Below are 21,631 nucleotides of genomic sequence, written 5' to 3' on the forward strand. Positions count from 1 at the left end.
CATGAGCTGATTTGCACTGTTATAAATGTGTGTAAGATACCGGGCTGTGTGTAGTTCTTAGATGAGCCATTGGCAGCCGCACTAAAATCAATAAGGTAGCATGGTGTGTAAGTCAGAGGATACCTTGGCCCCTAATAAATGCATTGCTATGCTCCATCACACGATCATTTCAAGATGTCGCATATCAATTTGAACCCAGAAAAAAATCATTTAACATTATGCTGGGTTTTCTTGTGAATTAAAGTTTAAATCATGCTCTTAGTGAAACTAGTGTAAATCTGTTGACTATAGTGGAGTTGAATGGAGAAGAAAATTTAGCCTGAGATAGTTAGGTATTGCAATCTGGTGGTGAAGTACAATAGAAGGAAACTGAGTTTACCTTCCTTTTGAAAAGTTGGGAAGCAAATAGGAAAGGGCAGACTGCTTTATATAAAGCAAACTCTACCACTGGCATTGGTCATCTTTGATCTAAAACTGAAATCAATCCTGCACTGTTTTGGAGGATTGAACATTTTGGTCAAGTTTGTTTCTTAATTTCCATGGTTCTTTGTTTCATCTTCTCACCTTTATTTTTGGGGACATATGGACAAAGAGTGGTGGGTGCCTGACTGCCTTCTTTGAAGAGGCATTCTGAGGAGGCCAGTTGCTTTCCTATTTCTGAATGCTGTTGTTGACCATATTAAATACAGCACAATATCCCATGGCTCTAAATTCTGTATATATTCTGTATTTGGCATGAAGCCAAAATGTTTGGGACTGTTGTATTATAAATTTTATGAGGGAGGTAGGATGGCATTTTTGCTGGTATTGGAGGGTCTCTTTCCTTTTTGAGTTTGTCAGGTGAGAAAAGTGGACAGCTGGGAAAAGCTGTGATTGGATATGGTAATAAAAGGGCAGAGGTGGAATTTGTAATTCCTTCTCTTATGGCATGCTATTGTGGCTGTGGGTATCAGAGGGTTTTCTGGACTTGGACTACAGGTGTGTTGTTAGATTGTGTTTGCTAGACTCCACCACTTTACGCTTCAACTCAATCCACTGGCATGTGTTAAAGTCTACATTGCCTTGTCTATTCTAGAATCTTAGAACATATTAGTTAGAATGTGGTAGCTAACACGTTCTGACAAGACATCATCTTTCCTGTACCATGACAAACCCTTGGACTGGTTTTAACCTGAATTTAATGCAAATTTAAAATGGGAATGGAATATATATTTATAAATCTTCCTATCAGAAGAACGACATCTCCACTTGGCAGTGAAAAGGAGTTTTAAATAAGGGTTTGCACGAGGGAGAGGGGAGGGCCTGGGGTCTTATAAATATAAAACATTCAAACTCCCAGGCAGTTTGAATTGAGGAGCAAAGGCAGTACTCATAGGGGTGATACCATTGCAACCTGACACTATGCTTAGTTCCCTCAGTGGGAACAGTTCCCTCAATGGGGTTTAGATCAGGACCCAGCTCAGCTTCCTTTTTGTTGTAATATTAAAAACATATCTCTTTACACAACTTATTATATCTCTTTATTATTATTATTATTATTTCTTCTTGTGTGTTGTGCATGTGAGCTTGCACATACTCCTGTTTTTTAATAATACAAATCAGCTTGAGCCCAAACTTTTGCTTGAGTAATAAATTGAGGTTTTAGTCTCTTGTTTGTAAAGAAATATCTGAAGTTTACATGGGTGTATAACCATGGCACAATCTCTGAGTAGCTAGATATGTAATAATTTATAAAGCATCTCAAATCACTGTGGTAAGTAGATGCTATAGCGTTCTGTTTGTTCAACAGCATCAGGATTTCTCTGCCCAGACCTTTCTGTAATCCCTCAGTCTCAGTTGCAGAAAATGATGGGCCAGATCCTCAGCTGGTTTACAACAGCGTAACTCCACTACAATCAGTGGAGCTACACTGATTTACATTAGCTGAATAACTGGCCCTATCACTTTAGTCCTTTCATAAACTGTGGCTGGCAAAGTACCAGACTTCTCATATAAGACAACTTATAATGACACTAATCTTTGTTAAAGGGAGTCTTGAGATTGGTAGACCCAACTTGGACCTATATAGCTTTTTTCTTTATGCCGTCTCTTTGTTAAGTGCATGCAATTCTTTGTGTTGGTGGAGAGATTTAAAAAAAAAAAAAATCTTTATTGCTGCATCTTTTACAAAAGTCTGAAAAACAATACAAGAAACCCTACCATGACAATTGATGAGAGAGAGGAACCAGATTTTAGTTTTAAGTTTCTATTTATGAGCCCAGAGTAAGAGGGGAAGTTGTTTTTATAAACCGTGAGTAAATTGCAAATAATAATAATAATAATTAATAATAATTTGACCCTGTTTCTTTTAAGTGTAGAGTGTAAAAATGAAATATGTCTTCACTGGGGTACTGGAAAACACAGATTGAAAATGAGATATAGAGCCTTTCATCTCTTGAACCCTGACCTAAGTCACTAGTAAATAAAAGTCAACTCACTACTTATCTGATACTCGTTGCTGGCTTAGGAAATAAGTTGGTGACCTGTCTCAACCATTGTCTAGGGATATGGATTAAATCGTGATCCTATTGAAGTCAATGAGGGCACGAATTTACCCTAGGTGCCTACTTCACACAAAACACTATCCGAGCTGGCACCCTTCTTTAGGCAGCTACATCACAGAGATCAAGGTTTGAAGAGACATGGAGACATCTCATTCCTCTAGAGATGGTTCCTTGGCTTCTGTCCGTCTAAAGAACTGTCACTCTAACCCCTAGTAACATGGCCCAATCCAGCTCCCAGTGAAGTCAGTGGAAACAGCCGGGTCAGGTATAAAGTTTTAAAAAAATATAAATTCTACTACTAATAAAACTAAATATTTTCTTTCCATGGAATAAATGAACAGTTGGTGGCATAGAGAAATAACAATTCCAGAGGGAAAAAGTAGCTTATTCATTATAAGGAAATGGAGGCAGTGGCCTGGTCACTCCACTGCATGGGTTACTCAAAATGGTCAGTGAGTTTTACCACAGGTTAAGGCTGGTGGAATAAAGTTGTGACATGAAAGTCAAATGTGCACAGAGGCTGTGGTTCAGGCTTTTTGACCCTGCCCTAACTAGTCTATCATGCTTCTGTCTCACAGGGCCAGAGTTTTTAAACAAACTGCCTTAGGTTTATTGACATGGAAATGTTCCTACGAAGTTGGGATTGCTATTTGACTTATGTACAATTGAATGATTAGGCTGCAGCAATGAACCCAAACTATTTATGACAAAGGATTCATTTTACTTGAGCCAAATTTCTCTAAACTTGTTAGAGTTGTAGTAATTCCAGATAAATTATTACACACACAAAAAAATCTATTGAAATATTGTATTGAAAACATAATACCTTAAGGTTAAAAAAAAACCCTGACTGACCTGCTGATTTATGACTCCTTTCTCCGAGTGCGCTAAGTTGGAAACATTTCCCTCTCCCATTACCCCTACCAAACAAACACCAAGACTTGCAGACACAAGCAGGGATAGATTACAAGGTATATTGCCTCTTTGGAGGACGGGAAATGCTCAGTGTAACTACAGTTCAATTAAAGTATCCACTTCTGTGATGCAGAAGAAAAACATGATAACCACCTGTGCACAGAAGAATGTACCAGTCGCATGGGTATCCAACTGAAAATACACATCCTCTCTGGTTACACAGAGAGGGAACGTTCATTAGAACAGGACTATGGGTTTGTCTGCATATATGAGTTGGCGGGGTTTAAATAAAAGTTTAATGTTAAACTAGTGCAACTTTGTGTGTAGACTAAGGCCAGGACTCAGTGTATGACCTCAGTTGAACGCCACCTGTACTGCAATTTATGCTTTGGAGAAATGGATATCATCATTTTTATCTGCTTTGCAGGGTACTAATTTGTAAGGGGCTTTATATTTAGTCTCCATGTGTTTTTATGCCATTTTAGAGACGTGAAAATGAAAAGCTATTTTTCTTACCGATTTTCATTTGCCCAAGTATTCAGTTCATCCTGCCCTGCTCTCCCTGGACCTGCTCTTCCAGTGGAGCTGCTACTATTTTTTTGTAACTTTCTCATTTTGCGTGAGCAGCCCTGATAATGCCAGCTTGTTTTTCAGAACAGTTCCTTAGCTGACTGTAGCTGCAAGAGCAAGCTGAGGAGTACTGCTCTGTTGGACCTTCAAATATTGGGCTAGATTCTGCCCTTGTCCTTCACAGCCATGCTAGGGAGAAACCCTCATCCTCACCTCCACCAGCTCCTCCATGCAGCCACAGAACACCTACTGGCACCAGCTGGCGGGCTGTCATGGTGCCAGGGCTCCCAAGGCTTCTGGGAATCTTGGTCGTTGGCAGCTTGCCTGGCAGTGAGCTTGGGAGCTGAAGTTTCCCATACTCTCCTCCCCCCACCCCCCAGAAGACAGCCTGAGGGGCTGTCCAGCATGGATTCCTGAGGATCCACACGCACCCAGCTTCCTGGCTGCCCTCCCATCATCAGCCCAGGGGTTCCTCCCCTCCTGTCATTAGTCAAGGGATTTCCACCCTCCACCCCCACCCCCAGGAGCAGCACTGGCAGACAGGGAGATCTGGGACAGACGGCAGCAATACTGGTATGTTCCCAAATCAAAATATTCCCATTCATGGGGAAATTCTGAGGTTTGAGGTTTCAAATCTTGAACACTTGGAATTTCCGGCAGGATGGATATCTGATTTCTGGCCAGCCCTATTAAAAAATCTAGCTATAATTTTTTTGCAGGGAGAGTGGAGGGAGTTCAGGGGTGTTTTAGCTTTCTCTGCCACACAGAATTTTGAAAACACATAGGTTAGAAATGTCACAGAGTTGTCATTAAAACAGTCCAAACAAGAAAAGACAATGGACTGATTCTCTCCTTACATAAGAATATAAAAGCAAACTGATTTCAGAATGCTTTGTGTCGTGATTTGCCACACAGATGTTAATTTGGTTGAGTAATTTTTGTTTGTTGGCATTTGGGTATTTTGTTTGTTTAACTGCTCAGTTAAGCAAGTATCTGTTATCCAGAGTTTACAGAATGATCTTTAGCCCTAATATTTCATACTGTTTGTATGTAACAATTCTCTCTCTGTATTTCTTTTAAGTAAAACAATGAGATTTTGATTAGTTTGCTATAATGTTTTAAATAAAATGTAGGCAGTTTGGAGGCAGTTGTTGCTTGTTATAGAACAGAAACTGTACATAGCACTGTCAATTTACGTGGCAGTGTAAGGAAATGTCCCTTGCCCCAACAAACTTGCACTTTAAATTTTACTTCCGGCACAGCTCAGCCTTCCTCAGATTCTTTGCTCAGTTGCAAGGCAAACATCAGCAATGTACCACAAGGGATCAATCCTGTGAGCAAAGAGGCTTTGTGCCATAGGTGCAGCCACTGCTGGGGATGATGGTGATGTTTCCTCTCAGCTCTTTACTATCCTGTTGATGTCTGCTTCAGGGCAGCCTCAGGACTGGTGAAGTTTCACTCTTAGCCCACTCTCAACTTATTCTTTTTTTTAATATGGTTGCAACTCTGCTTTGCACAGGGAATTTTTAAGGGGTAAAAGTGATTCAATCTGGTTATATGCTGTCCCTGCCCCAGGACTCCATTTCTGAATTCCTGAGGAAAGAGTGACATCAGAGCAGTGCTCGACAGTCCCATGACCTCTTTGCAGCTTGCCGCCCCCTGTAAAGTGGAATGATGCTAATTCCTCTGTATTTAGGGGACCTCCACACATATTAGGGAGAAGTAGGGACAGAATGTTGCCATCGTCAACCAAGACATCAAACTAAGGGCCTGATCCAGCTCCCATTGAAGACAATGGAAAGGTTGTCATTGATATAAGTGGGAGGTTTGTTCCCACCCTTTTTCCTCCCTATTCTGCAAAATGCTTTCAGAGCTGGTTCAGTCCATTGAGCCAATTTGTTTTTGTTTTGTTTTTCTTCATTGCGAATATGCCTTCAAGAGTCCAGGTCTCTCTGCTAGCTGAAATTGCAGTCAAACCCAGTTGGCTCATAGACTGGGGATCTTGTGTCCAGTTTCATCACGTGTCATGAGCAGCTGTTTTCCTGCATCTTGTAAACATGGGCCTACTGGATTCACTGAGACAGGCCCATGAAGAAGTCGCATTGCAGCCTTTCCCATGACTTTGCAACCTTTTCCCAAACAACTGAGGTTGCTGGCAAAGCAGCTATTCAATTGTTTCTCACAGAGGCTCTGCAGCTGATGTCCTCTCAGTTATCATAATAGGACTTGCAGAAAAACCCTTGGGAACCTCAATTATTTAAAAAGAGAAAAAGAGAGAGGAGGAAAGGGTCAAGATGCGGAAAGGGAGGAGTGAACAAAAATCTAAGCTAGAAGTCAGAGTCTAGGCTCTCAGTGAATTAATCTTTTCTTTATGTCATCACATGTACAGCAAGTAACGTGTGTGCTTTGCTGAAGAGAGTGATGCATTTACCATAGACAATCTCTGGGTCTGCAGCTCCTCCATTATTATAAAAGTTAATTCAGTGCTAGTGAAAGATGCCAAATGGGCAATCTGTTTATTTACAGAGCAACCTTCCATCAGTCAAAGCCACAGAGATCACTTCTAGAAGCGAGAGAGTAGTTCACTGTCAAGCTTGTCTACCCTCAGGATATAGCCAAACTTCAGCAATCAGAGTAGCTGTACTAGTGCTGACTCTAAGCACATTCAATGGGTTCAGTTGAACTAGTTGAGGTTTTAGGGTTAAATCATGATTAGGTCAGTCAGTACAAACCCTGGCTTGTCTTTGTCTACACTTAGTGTAGCTGCCCCACTGCTGACCCTAACTGCTGAATTGGTGCTTTTTCTAATATTCCCAACCTAAGCATTCAAGACTCAAGAAGCAGGTCCCAAAAACTCATGGGACTGGCTTTAAAATCATGGCATTTTAAAAATTTAACTTCCTTTTATTTGCCTTCTGATGTTGGAGGCTTTAAGTATCACAGTTTCCAGCTTTTCCCCACAACCATGAGGGTTAGAAGCTTACTTTAAAAAAAAAAAATCAAAAACAAATCATGGTTCCAGAACCTATGGCTATAAGAAAAACACTGAATACCATGAGACTCACAGTACAATCACCAGAGCTGCCAAAACTATGAAAAAAGGCCTCAGTCCTGGGTCTTTCAACTGAGGTTGCCAACCAGGTCTTCTGTTTTCAGTGCCTTGTCTTTCTAGCGTCTCTTCCAGATTCTGTCTCCAATTTCTTAGTTTGTCTCAATCATGCCACATCCTCTTCGGCTACCGTCCCTAGTACCACTGCTTCCAGCATCCCTGCCTTCCACATTACTAAGCTATCTCCCTGCCAGGCCTCTTTCCTCAGCTGCTATTGTCTGCCTGGCCTCCCTTTCCTTCTCCCATTCCTACTCAGTATTCCATTGGCTTTTGTAACTGGTTTCATCATTGGCTACAGAGAGTTTGACAAATTTCTAATGTTTTTGGTTACAATCAGTCTGTGTCTGTGTATGTGAATGCACTGCGAGGAGCAAAGGTACAAGAGGGAGAAAGAAAGTGGTGTTGCCCATTTAACTTTCATAGGAACGAGAACTTTAGTACACTGCAGGGTCCCAATCTCACCCATATGGTGAATGTGTAGTCATGAGCAGTTTTGTTGTGCAGCCAAAAAAGGCGGCGGCAGCGGCTGCAGTAAGGTAAGTCGAGAGATAATAAAATTTTTACTGCTGGCTGGCGGAGGTGTTTAGGATGTGTTTTCTTTATATCTTCTTCCGCCCCTAATTGAAGATGCTTTAAAATTGAATGACTAGCAGTCAAAATGTGTTTGCTTCAAGCTGAGAAGAAAAATGCTGGTGTCTCTGCTTCCAAACTGATTGCGCTTTGTACACAACTGACAGCCACAGTCACTTTGAGTGACTGATAAGTGGGAAGCTTTGCCACTTATCAAGGAATGCACACTGAAAAGAAAAGACTGGAGCCGTTCAGATGCTTTGGCATGTTCAAAATAACATCTCACATCAGTCAGACTCGGAGGCACTAGAAGACATTTCAAAATAAACTTTATATCTATCTATCTTTCTATCTAGAGGCAAAGATTCAATTTAACAGACAAATCACTGTGTGGCATCGCATAGATTCTGAAAAAGAGAACATCATTATAAGGGTCACAAGTTGTAAAATGACTCAGCTAGCTACATAATTTGAGAGCATTTGTTGTTGGGTCTTACCTCTCTAAGCCGCCTAAATTTGAAAATTCATAACCACAGATCTTTATAGCGATTTCTTCAAATTGTGGAATTTCACCCTTGTAGGCCAAGCAATGCTTGATGATATTTACAGTTTATATAGCACCTTCCTTCCCAAATAATCCCAAAGAGTGTCACAAAACTATGAGTCAAATCCTGTCATTATTTACACCCCATGCAATAGTATTGAATGACTAAATGCGATGTGCTGGCACAGCATGGCATTATTATTATTAATGTTGTTATTTACCAATTTGTATTTCTTGTAGCAACTAGGAGTCCCCATTGGGGACCGGAATCCCATTGCGCTAGACATTGTACAAATACAGAACAAAAAGACCGTCCCTTCCCTAGAGAATGTACAGTGTATAAGACAAGAGACAATAGATACAGCCAGAGAAAGGGAGAACAATGAGACAATACTGTCAGCCTGATAGGCAGTGATCTCAGCCCACCAAAAGCTTACCTGTTGTCAAGGTTTTCATAGGCCTCACAGTAAAAGGGGAGAGTTTTATGGAGGGTTTTGAAGGAGGATATGCATTGATTTAGAATATAATTTGGTCCGTTATGCTCACTTAGGAACCACAGTGTCAGTCAAAGAATTGAAGCCATTTCTGGGATACAGCATGGCAGCTATTGATTGGCACATGACAACAATGATTTACAAGGGAGAATGGCAAAAAATATTGTGGATGGGAGTTTCAAAATCTCTCTGCTTTGGCCTGACTTCCCACTGAACGCAACGGGGGGGGGGGGGGGGGTCCTGCTTGACTTCAGTGGGAGCAAGCCACCAAAGCTGACCTTTTTTTGCAAACTCCACCAGGTATCTAATTTTAAATATTTATTCCATTTTTAAAATGGAGCTGTTTAACAAATATTTCACCATCCAACACAATAAAAGTGGTTAAAAACCCATTCTCCCCTTCCCTGCCAACAACATTACACACATTCATACCATGTCAAGAGCTTGAGGGGAAAAATTGGGAACACTGGTAGACAGTCACCACCATTGCTCTGTGTTGTCTAACCCTCTGCAGGGCTGATGACTCATGGGCTTTTCAACAATGTTAAATGGCCATGACTTCATTTTGACAGCTCATCCAAGACAGCACTTTACCCTAAACACTCTGATGGTGCTGTGGATCAGTAATGACTCATACGGAAGAGTATGCTAACACCTACTGAATCATCGGTAACCCTGTCTGTGTCACCCTCAAGTCTCCTTAGACATCTCTCATTCAAAGATTGTGCCCAATCCTGCGTAATTTGAGACATGATGCGATCACCACTAAGATGGTAGGGATATAGGCTGCAGGGGGTCTGATGGACACTACTTTATCTCTGGTGTTCTCTTGCTAGTGGTGCATCAACATATTGTTGCTGGATTGCCCAACGTATCTTAAAGCAATAGAGGAATTCCTTCAACATGGTATCTATAACAACAACAAATACAGTGGTTTAATGGCTTGGCTGATAGCGACCAGACAGGACAGTTTGTGTTAGTTCTGACTTTGAAATTGAAGAGATGGATGGAAGCTGTGAGCTCTGTCCAGAAATCAAGGTATGAGCCGGAGAACAAATTATGGAATGAAATATCTTGCTAGTCTGCTTCTAGTTTATTTTATTTTTACATTGTTTAGTGCAGATTCATGCCACAAAGGGAGAATTCAACTTCAGTGTGAGATACCCATGTGCATGCACACCTCAATGGGTAAATAATTGTAATTTACCATTCCAAATGTCTTTCTAAGGCTTTGTCTACACTGGACTTTTGTAGGTAAAACTTTTGTCGTTCAGGAGTGTGAAAAAACACCTCCCCCCACAAATGACAAAAGTTTTACCGATGAAAAGTGTCAGTGTGAACAGCTCTTTGACGGTGGGAGAACTCTCCTGCCGACAAAGCTATCGCCGCTTGCTGGGGGTGGAATTTTTTTGTTGGCGGAAGAGATCTCTCCTACCGAGAAAGAGCGGCTACACTGCGCACTTTTTAGCAGCACAGCTGAGTCACTAAAACGTGCGCAGTGTAGACATAACCTCAAATTAGTTAGAAATCTGGGTTGTATGTACTAAATAAGTAGACTGATATTCCTGTGCTTACAAGTTTAATTTAATTAAAAATAAAATTCAACAATAAACATAATAAAGTAACAGGAAGTAAAATAAAGATTGTTATGATACATAATAACAAGAATTGATTGGGGGTAAATTTAACTTGCAATGTTCAAAGTTTATCAAAAAAATTGAACTCAATATATGTAATACATAGTAATCAAACTATTATTACAAAGTGTACTTAACTCTGTTCTGGCAAGGCAGCTTTTGTCTGGAACTGGATGCTTTGTAGGTCAATAAAGCTTATGTCAATAGTAGTAATAACTTTCAATAACAACTATCAAAATTATCTCTGACGATGGAAATTCAATCATTTAAAAAATTACTTTCTTATAAAATGTCAATTCAAAGTCAACTTGAACAAAAATTCATTTTTAATCAAGCTATGATATATAAATGACATTACAATTATTTTAAGTTGCATATCAAGCACTTACAGGTCCTCAAAAAATGACCCCAAGAATCTTTATAATGGAGAGTGTTAGATAACCTAAATTTAAGGGTCTGTACCAACTCCCCTTAGGATAATATTCACTCTGAATGGGTTTACTACTCCTTTTCTAATTTCTTCTGAAATTCACCTATTAGGTATAGCCACAGCTAATTTATTGATTAACCCTTTCCTTCTAGTTTATGATACCTCTATGTTTTAACCAATGTCAGAAATAAAGGTAGACTCTCTAGGATTCTAATCCATAAATCGTTAAGTCAAGCAGTAACTTTCTCTACACTTTTGACAGTTGCAGATAGCATCAGACTATTTAACTCTTTAAACTATGTGTTGTCTGGCATACTACTTTATCTTTTACTCTGCATATAGACTCCAATTTCCTTTTTATGCAATCCCCCTCCACATTGCATGTGCTGAGTTTCAGGGTCTAGGTGCACTTCCCTGTTAGTATAGTGGTGAGTATTCCCCCGCCTGTCACGTGGGAGACCGGGGTTCGATTTCCCCGACGGGGAGTGCAATGCCTTTGGGGGGAGGGATAGCTCAGTGGTTTGAGCATTGGCCTGCTGAACCCCAGGTTGTGAGTTCAATCCTTGAGGGGGCCACCTAGGGATCTGGGGCAAAATCAGTACTTGGTCCTGCTAGTGAAGGCTGGGAGCTGCACTCGATGACCTTTCAAGGTCCCTTCCAGTTCTGGAAGATAGGATATCTCCATTAATTTTTTTTTTAAAAAACACTTTTGTACTAAGGATTGTTTCTAGTTGCCTTAAGTGAAACTTGTCTTTTGGGCACAAATAAACATACGGTTCAGTGGCTGCAGTAATTAAACACACATATACCTTCTGTAATCGAGTATACATATTTGCCTTACCTTAAAATAATCAAGACATTATCTGGATAATAGTACATATATATTTATAAGACCCTGGTTTGGAAAAGCACTAAAAAACGACATGCTTAATTTTAGGTATGTGCTTCAGTGGGACTTAAGGATATGCTTTCCTAAATTAGGGCCTAAAAGTCATTGATACCAAGTTACAGCTGATGTTAACTGTGAATTCTTCAGCTTTATGAGTTCTCCAGCTAAGCTGAGCATTCCTGTTAAGCTGAAATATTGGCAAATAGATAGACTCCTTAGTTCACTTCAAGATGTTGTGCCAGCCATGGTGTTTACTAGTGATGGAAGCAGGTTTCTTTGTTCATGTACTGAAAGAGATGGTTAAATAGTATACATTCAATTTTTGTCAAATTTGATTTTTTTATTAAAATTTCAAATTTTGATGGGGAAAATTTCTGATTCTCTCTTCCTCCCCTCTCCCTAATTTTTGATGGCTCTACACTTCAGTAACATGCCTGTTTTGCAACAGAACTTGATGTTACTAACAGGAAGGTTCTTTGGCTCTCTGGGGTAACTTATTGATTATTTGATCGGTCCATGTGTTCTTTGACTTCAGAGTAGAATGCAAAGGTATGGATGCCAAATAGAGCTTCGTGTGTCCAGTTGAGAAGTGCATCCTATTTGTTTCATTCTCCTCTGATCAAAGGTCTTCAATGAATTGGCATTGAAGACGTATTTCTTGGGGCATTTTTCAAGAGTCCAGTTTCCTGAGTCATAAGTTTTCTTTTTAGATGAGACCTCCTGTCAAGGTGCTCAACCTTACTTAAACCTGTTTACCTTTATCTTTTTTGTTTTGGTAGCTTTGATTTATGTCTGTTCAGTAGAATCAGGACGTCAGAGAGATTTATGCTATACCTAGTGTACTGACATAAAATAAAATGCTATATCCTACAGTAATAATATTGAAACCTATATTCAAAGAGAAGAATGAGGAAAAGCCATCACACTACATATAATGCTGTACCACGCATGTAGATGTCATGATTTGTTGGAATCAGAAGCTTGCCTTCTGCATGTCTTTTGTGATGGTCATTTGGACACAGTATGCTTTCAGCACAAACTCTTGCAAAGGTTCCCATGGGAGGAAAAATTGTCCATTGTATTCTTTGTAAAACAAATCTTTTTCCCTGAAGCTAGGCTCCAGCAAGTTTGTTCTGCCACTTAGGGATATCTTAGGAGATTCCTGTCCTTTCTGGTGCCCAGGAAATTCATACTTTTAACAAGCACAGATATTTATATTGTATTTATTGCCATCATATAATCTTTTATGTTTCCCCTCAAGTATAACGAATTGTGGTTTTCCTCAGCTGTTGATTTGATAGGATTCTAGCCCCTCATTTAGAGAGAGTGTTGCCTCTCCAGTTCCTATTGTTTGAACCATGGCCTCTTTTCTATACCTATTGTTTATTTTTCTTTTGTTGTTGTTGTGCATAACAGGTGTTTCTTTCACACAGCTAAGGCAGCAAGGCAAGGGCTTCCTCTGTGGTTGATCCCTTGAGACTTTAATCAAACTCTTCTTTGTGATAAAAATGCCATTGCCTTTATATGAATTGCACATGTAATCTGTATGTGCCCAACTGCCCTCAATCTCTTTGCCTTCACTGCTGTAGTCTCTTTCTTTCTGTGTGCGTTTCATCTCTTTCTCTCCCTTTCCCTCTATATTTGATTCCCTCTGAGCTTTCTGGTACTGCACACCTTCAGAACCCGGGTAGAGCCCTGAGAGCAGATTGAAAAAGGGCAAAGTGCTCCTACAGAAATAATTCACTTTATCAATATTGTTGGTTGCTTTCTCCACAAATACCATTGTCAGATTGCTGAGAGAACAATCTCAGGGGGATCTGGCCAATCTTTGTGGCAATTGTTTACTTACTAGAGAGGGAAATGAAGCAGAAACCTCTCTACAAATTAGGAAAACAGTCCAGAAAGCAGGTGACAGTCCACTACTTTATAAGCAAGGCAAGTATTTTGCTATCCACTTCATCATGTATTCCAGATAGTCCTGTTGATAATACCCACCACTGACTTATTGTTGCTGGGAGTGGCTCAGTGCCAGTAAACTAAATTTTCTGGTACTGAAATGTCACCTTTGGAAGAACAGATGTTCTTTAGGGGATTGTGATTCAGCTGGCAGGCATCTTTGGACTCTCTAGACCAGGGGTCGGCAACCTTTCAGAAGTTGTGTGCCGAGTCTTCATTTATTCACTCTAATTTAAGGTTTTGCGTGCCGGTAATACATTTTAATGATTTTAGAAGGTCGCGTTCTATAAGTCTATAAATATACAACTAAACTATTGTTGTATGTAAAGTAAATAAGGTTTTTAAAATGTTTAAGAAGCTTCATTATAAATTAAATTAAAATGCAGAGCCCCCCGGACCGGTGGCCAGGACCTGGGCAGTGTGAGTGCCACTGAAAATCAGCTTGTGTGCCGCCTTTGGCACGCGTGCCATAGGTTGCCTACCCCTGCTCTAGACAATAGACTTGAGTAGGTTAGAATCTGCACATCTTGTCACTAAATTACATAGCTTTTAGTCTTCTTGGTTTAGTTTTTGTTTAAAGTGGGGTCTTCATAGTCACCAGTGTCACCTGATTGTCCCTTTTGATTTTAAGAAAGCTAGAGGAGAAAGGCAGAAAGGTGGCAGCACTTTAGTAGAGTGCGGGTAGCCAGGCCCAGAGCTGATCTAGCAGCATCTTGTGGTAAAGTTGGTGACTTGTGGAATAGTCTATACATCTCATACACTACTCCTCATGCAAAGCTTCCATTGGAAAAACCCCAAAATATGACCAGGTGCAAATGTACAATAGACACCATAGATGTGATGCATATCCAGGGAACTGTGCCAGATGTAGTGGGATAGAGGTGCAACAATCCACAGACTCTGCAATACTTGCAGAGAGTGCTGCATGTGGACATGCTGCACTGTGAACACATTGCACTGGTGCAGCTTGCACGATTTGTGTCACAACCAGGGCAAGTAGGTATCCAGTGAACTAATGTATAGAAAAGTTTTCAGTCTGAAAGTTCTCTCTTTTCAGTGATGGCCACTTCATTTCTGCTTACATCTCTCCAATTGATTTGGTCACCCGCCAGATTTTCCTAATGCCAGCTGCAATGTCAGTGTCTTAAGACTATGCCTACGCTATGCATGTTTTCCTTCAAAACAACCCCCTGGTTCAAGTTGAGTGGTAGTAGCAGCGATGGGAGAGCTAATAGAGACTGGTCACTGACATTTTAACCACCATATCATCTAGCCTTGCAACAGTGACAGCATTTGTGGGAAATTTTAAGAAAAAAAAAAGTCTAGTGTAGGCACAGCCATAGACAGACACTATATGATGCAAATAATCAGATTTTTTACTGGATTTTCTGTGCCAAATACATGTGTTTTTAGGATCCCTAGGGCCCAATTCTTCATTTCCTCAAACTAGTGTGCACTGTTACCAGATCACAATGGTATCATTTTACATCCACTTTGCACTGGGATCAATGATTAAACAAGGAGCAGGACAAGGAATAATCAGGCCAGAAGAATTCAGGAATTTAATATGCTCCCCACAACTCCTTCCTCATGTGAAATCCATATACTTTTTAAGGAACCTAATCCAAGCACAAATAAATACAAAAAAAAAATAAACTTAAAGAAAGAAAGTTGTTTTAAATGCAGCCATATTGTAACATCATGCAAACTCAGTTCGCGAGCAGGTTTTTAAAGAGAAGATAAGGAGAATTCTCTGAGATGCTTCTCACCCATTTTTCTTCCTTACATTGTGTCCCTGTTCCCTCAGGAATGCCCCATATCACCTTGCAATGAGCCTTCTTTCCATCAAAGTCGAGGGAGGTGAGGGAAGCTCCGTTGGAAGCTTGTCATCACTACTCTTGGATTTGGCAAGCTAGGGATGCTTCATGAAAGACATATGAAACCCACCTGCCCAGAAATGAGCTTCTCAACTGTGCGCTTTAAGAAGGCTTTGCATTTGAAAGACTGATTTTCTTCATTTTGGGACTCAGGGGAAATGTCAAAAACATGGAAGGATAAATACCTAGTTATATTAAAAAGAAAAAAAAAAAGCACTCTGAAATTATCTGCAGGCTCCATGTTCTGCGAGGTTTTGCATTGGGGTGGCAAAGTCACGGTGTGTTGACACAGTCTAATGTGCAGTGACATAATACCTGGAAAACGGAGACAGTGAGAGGCGCAAAATCAAATTTATCTGAGTTTTCGCAGGAAAAGAAGGGATTAAACTTTGCTGGTTAAAATATGGATTTTTTTAACAACTATCCTAGTTTGATTGAGATAAACCTACTCAGATCTAATTCTATCCTGTCCCTGGGAAAAGTGGGCCTTAAGATGTTGAGCCTATTTGCGCAATCCCTTTTTCTAGAAATAAAGATTAGAGTAGGAAGTTTGGTCCTTATCTCTAAGGTTCTTATTCCTTCAGAAGGAAACTGAAATGCCTATGTGAAGGACACTTTCTTGAACTCTTGATTTGTCTTCATTCAGATTATTTCAGAAAGCTTCAGCAATATAGATTTCCCACAATGCTCAGTTCTTTGTATTTTACATATCTCAGAGGCGCTACATGAATTTCCTTTCTTTCCATTAAGCCGTGGGAAAGAGATGCCAAAACCCTATATTGAATCTTACAATTCAAATGTCATCCCATGTGCACACACAAACTTTGCTTTTCACCATTCCCCAACCCAAAGTTACTGAATCTGATTCTCAGCTGCCTTACATCTGGTGTGATTGTTTATGCCTATGCAAAATGAGTGTGAAATTCTACTCCTCTGATTTAGTAGCACTTTGAATACACTTTCACATGTATAAATGATGATACAAGCTGCAGAGTGGTAGAGAATCAGGCCTTCTGTGATTTTATATATTTTGATTATTGCACATTAACTTTAACGTCCCCCTTCACCATGTTAGAAACCAAACCACAAAATAATTGTGCTACGGTAGGAAAACTAAGAAAAGAAGCAAACAATAAATTGATGATGAATCTGACCCCGTCTAGGTTAAGGATCAAAATCTCCACTGGCATAACTTCGTTGAAGTAACTAGAGTTACATCTGCAGAAAATTTGACCCAATCTGTCCAAGCTGAGTAAAAAGTAAACAACCACCTTAAGTGATGAAAAATAGATAAGTGGCCAAATTCTGTTCTTGATTCACACCAGTTTAAGTGAAAGTAGGAATTGGCCCTATAGTTACATATTCTTGGTCTAATAATAATCTGTATTTTATTTTTATTGTAAAACAGGTTAGGAACTTTTTAATGTATGCATTTGTTTCATCTTGAGTGTCCCTTTGACTCCATGAAAAAAAAAAGTCTGAAATAATCTCATGGCAAGCCACATTTAATTCATTTTCCCCCTACCCTCTCCTCACCTTGACCACTGTTCAGCTTTTATTCAGTTCTGGCTGTGTTAAGCTGTGCTGAATGTCAGTGGGAAGCCTGCCCACGTTGTTCATCTAGATTGATCTGCTCTGACTCAGAGGGGGCTCATTCATTGAGGCTGTTTCTATTAAGTTCTGGATACTTACCTGTTTTCATGAAAAACTTAATGCTCTAGTTATGTAAGCTTGGTGCTTGTTCATCTTAAAAACACAAGTGGCTGTGCCTCAGGCCTGCTTCTCCCCCTGCCCCCTTTCTTCTTCTGTTTTTCATTTAATAGTTTGTTAATAATGAAACCGCACAGGCAACAGTAGGGGTGGCACAAACACATGGTCACCTACGGGATAGCTGATGTTTTAGGATAGAAAATAAAGTAGGATTATTGTGTGATAATAAAAGCCAGGACAAAGTGCTGGGCACTTTGTTCATTTGCTGATTAAAACAGTCACCGTGTGATATCTTTTTATGTAATAAAATAAAAAGGGAGGTGGGTTGTTATATTACCAGGGCTTTGAGTAAAAGCTTACAAAAATGATTTTTGCACTTACCAAAAAACACCATCCAGTGTTAAGGATGATTGTGTATTCCTGTTTTCCACGAATGTCCCTGTTTTGAGGAGATACACAGGCTGATTGTCTCCTAGATTCAATATAATTGACTAGCTAGCAAACCACTTGCTCTCCTTGTAGTCCGCAACTCCATCATAGACTCCCAAGAACCAAAGTGAACTGCTGGAGGCCCAGCTATGGTGACAGGTACTAGAGTTTGGATGTTCCAAATTTTCACATGTTGTTGCCCCCTCCCTTGTGATTAGTTCCCAAGCTTCCCTTCACCAGCCGTCAAACCCTTCTTCCGTCTAATGACAATATGAAGATGTCTTGGTTTACTGTTTAAAATTTGATAATCCTACTAATCCTAAATTAAACAAAATGGTGTCTGGTTTTTCAAAAAAGAGAGTTTTCTAGCTTTGGCTTCCTTATCTCCCTCTCCACCCCTCTTTTTTTTTTTTTTTTTGGTATATTCTTCTTTAAGAAAATCTTTAAGAAAAAGCTCTGTGTTTCACTGGAAGTTCTTCCATATCAGCTAGAATTCTATTTAGTGGAAACAGTAAACTGGGATTCACCTTCCCCACCCTCATTTTCTGTCCCTTGAGCTGTTTACACATGCACAAAGTTTTCCCTGCAAGAAAACTTCACTGTGTTGGGAGTTCCGTCTTTGTGTGTGTGTGTGTGTGTGTGTGTGTGTGTGAGAGAGAGAGAGATAAGAATTCTCTCCATTGTGCAATTAACAGCTCCTTCTCATGCCTGATGCTCTAAATCTGCAAATGCAATATGTAGATATTTTTTTTGTCAGTCTGCTTCAGGCTAAACATTGAGACTGCCACTCTGAGTTAATTAAGCACCTATTTGAAGTTAAGCTGTTGAAAGGCAATAAATAAATAAAATAATAAAATAAAAAAAACGAATAATCCTATTCCAGCTGTATGGAATGGTTATTGAGACTGACACAGTATTTGACAGTGGCGCCATACTTTTTACTCTTCAGTCTCCGTATCTGTTTCATGTGTTTCTTGTACAGGTAGAACACAATATTTGTCATACGGGATCAGATCATTGCTTCAGCAAGGCCGATATTCTGCCTTCAGCGATGGCCAGTATGTGATGCTTTAGAAGGTGTGTGTGTGTGGGGAAAAATAATGTAGATGGGCATTTATTCAGTTATGTACTTTGCAGGTGAAAGGGGGGATTCTCCCCGACTTCTGCAATGATCCCGTCACCCCATGAATTATGAGATTTTATTATTCTCATTTTACCTAATCACAAATGTTATTGGTCATAAAATTATCGCACTCTTAAAATCCTGTCATAGTGTTTGATTTATGGGGTAGTGTAGAGGGTGCCATCTTTCCCCCCCCCCATTCAGTGTTTGCTACAGTTATCCCAATCTCCTATGAAAATGTGAATAAGTGTGCCCATCGAGGTAGGGCAAGTCTATCTCCATGCTCTAGCTTTGCAAGTCTAGCTAAAATACTTCCAGGAGTATCTCAGGCAAAGTACATAGCACAAACTTTATGCCGCATGTGTTCCTTACTTGATGACATTATATTTTCATTAGTTTAGGAGAATAAAGGTGATAAAACATCAAAATAGTACCATTTAAAATGCATTAAATTAAAACTACCTGGGAACAATGATTGAGGAACCAACCCCTTGGAGCATGGATACCGGGGTCCTGAGGCAGTAACCGCTGCAGAAAACATAAAGAAAAAAAATCCATCAACTTCAGTAGGCGTCAACTTGGGCCTTAGGGATGGGAGAATGAATTCAAATAAAATAAGTGATCTAGACTTTTACCCCAAATTTTTTGTAGGGTTTTTTAAAGTTTGTTGAGTTTTTTCATCATGCATCTCTGCATTTCTGGAGTCCAGTTATGCCATCTGAGTACATGAGTTGACTTTAGTGGGCATTCCTCATATCCTATTGCAGGAGAATAGGACTTTGGGGGTTCAGGAGAAATACTGGGTGAGAGTCTGTTTCTTTTCTAGTTGGGCCCAAGAAACCCTGATCCCAACAAAGCTCCCAGCCCAATTTACAAAACAATAAGTTATGGCTAAGGCTTAGATGCTTCCCCAAACGTAACCCTTCACACTACTTTGGAGATGTGTCCACACTACTGCGATCGCCACTGCTACCAAGATAGTGTGCTATCAGCATAATACAATTTGTTTATACTGGGCTAGAGTTTGGGTACTAAACATTTGTTCCAGTGAATCATTTGTGATGCAGTTTACCCCCTAGAATATTCAGGTATTTTCCCTACCTATTTTACTTGCATAGATCTCATGGCTAGGGCAGAATTTTCAAGCCTCATCCATTTCACTTTCTCTTCTGGTACTATTTTTGTAATGGTAGGACAAAACCATTTTATTAGTTCACATCTTTCTTAAACATGATACCAGCCTATCACCTAGTAGAGTTTACTTCCATTCACAATAGGGTTGGAGAATATGGGGGCTACAGAAAGGGCAAGGGGCTATAACTTCATAATCCAGTGAATCCTGTGGAGTACTGATCCCTACCTTGGCAGCACTGCTCCTGTAGAATCCAATTGGTCTTCTATTCCATACCTCAGCAAACAAAATCCCCCTTGTGAAGGGGTGCTGGTGGCCGAATTTAAATGAATGATTGTTGCTTTTGTTCCATTTCATCGTAATCCAGATTTGAACTATTTTACATTACTTCCCTTTCTTTCTTGAGACATATAGGAAGATTAAGATTTTTTTTAAATGTAATTAAATTAATGTTTAATCCTATCTGTATCCCAAGATATTGTTTACAGAATATTACATCCTCTGCAGAGTCTCAGACCCTCTGGATCCTTAATTACTCAATGAGATTTAGGTTTAAACCAAATGGGATTGTGTACTGGATAAGATACCAGTTTAATCCTGTCCTCGCTGTGTGATCAAGGCAATATTTGACCTTATAAAGTTTATCGGGCTAGTGACATAAGGTCTTCCTTGTGAAATTTAGATACACCATAAGACACTTTGTTGACAAGTCTCATTGTAGGGTGCCAATGCGTTGCTCTGTGATCATCAAATAAGAAAGACGATCAATTAGCTGTGATTTGTCTGCCTTAATCTTTGGCTAAGATTTGAAACAGCCTCGATCTTAGCCAGAGACACCAACCTCAGCTGAACTTCTTATCTTTCTTCCAAAAGCCTCTCCACACCCTCCAATCTTTATCACTGTTGACAACACCATCTTCCTCCCTGTTATTCAGGCTCAGATCCTGCAGAATCATCATTGGCTCCTCCCTTGCTCTCACCCTGCCACATCCAGGCTGTGTCCAAATCCTTATACTTTGTTTCCTTTAACATTTCTAAATTCCTTTTTTCCCTTTTCTATCGACACAGCTCCTTATCATCTCATGTCTTGCCTAATGAAACCTCTTCTTTGCTGCTCTCTGATACCTACATTGCTCCTCTCCAGAAGATACCAAACACTGTTCAGATCATTCCATCACCCATCCTTATATCCATATCATCCCCCTCATTCAGTCCATATATTGGCTTCCTGTTTTTTACTACATAGAATTTTTATCCTTTCCTTCCTGGGCCTTCTCAGATCTGTCCCTCAATTCTCAGCACATCATTTCCTATCCCTCTGTTCTAGAAGGCTAGACCCTTTCTTTGTCCACTTCTCCCATAACCATTTATGTGCATTTTTCCATGCTATCCATCAAAAAGTGCCATGCTGGAGCTAGTCTGGGTTGTCATCGTCTTCAAATCTTCCCTTTAGACCCACCTATGGTGTGACACCTGCAAGGAATCCGCAAACCAATGAAATCTAGTTGGAGTCAGAAAGAACCATAGCAAATTTATATATTGGCATAAATTTATTACTTTTACCCTCTCTCTCCTTTCTGATCCTACTGTTTGTCACACTCACCTGGGTCATGTTGCCTCAAATTGTTTTGTAAGTTCTTGTGGGCTGCAGCTGCCTTTGATCCTGATTGGGGCCTATCGGCTTTACCACAATACACAAACAA

At 40.0% G+C, this 21,631-nt stretch overlaps 1 protein-coding gene across 9 annotated transcripts in view; it reads left to right on the forward strand.

Moving 5' to 3' along the window:
- Positions 1-21,631, forward strand: part of SOX5 (SRY-box transcription factor 5) — an 822,966-nt gene that overhangs the window by 640,098 nt on the left and 161,237 nt on the right. The window lies entirely within an intron of this gene.

The sequence above is a fragment of the Malaclemys terrapin genome, chromosome 1, assembly GCF_027887155.1.
Source record: "Malaclemys terrapin pileata isolate rMalTer1 chromosome 1, rMalTer1.hap1, whole genome shotgun sequence".
Lineage (NCBI taxonomy): Eukaryota > Metazoa > Chordata > Testudines > Emydidae > Malaclemys > Malaclemys terrapin.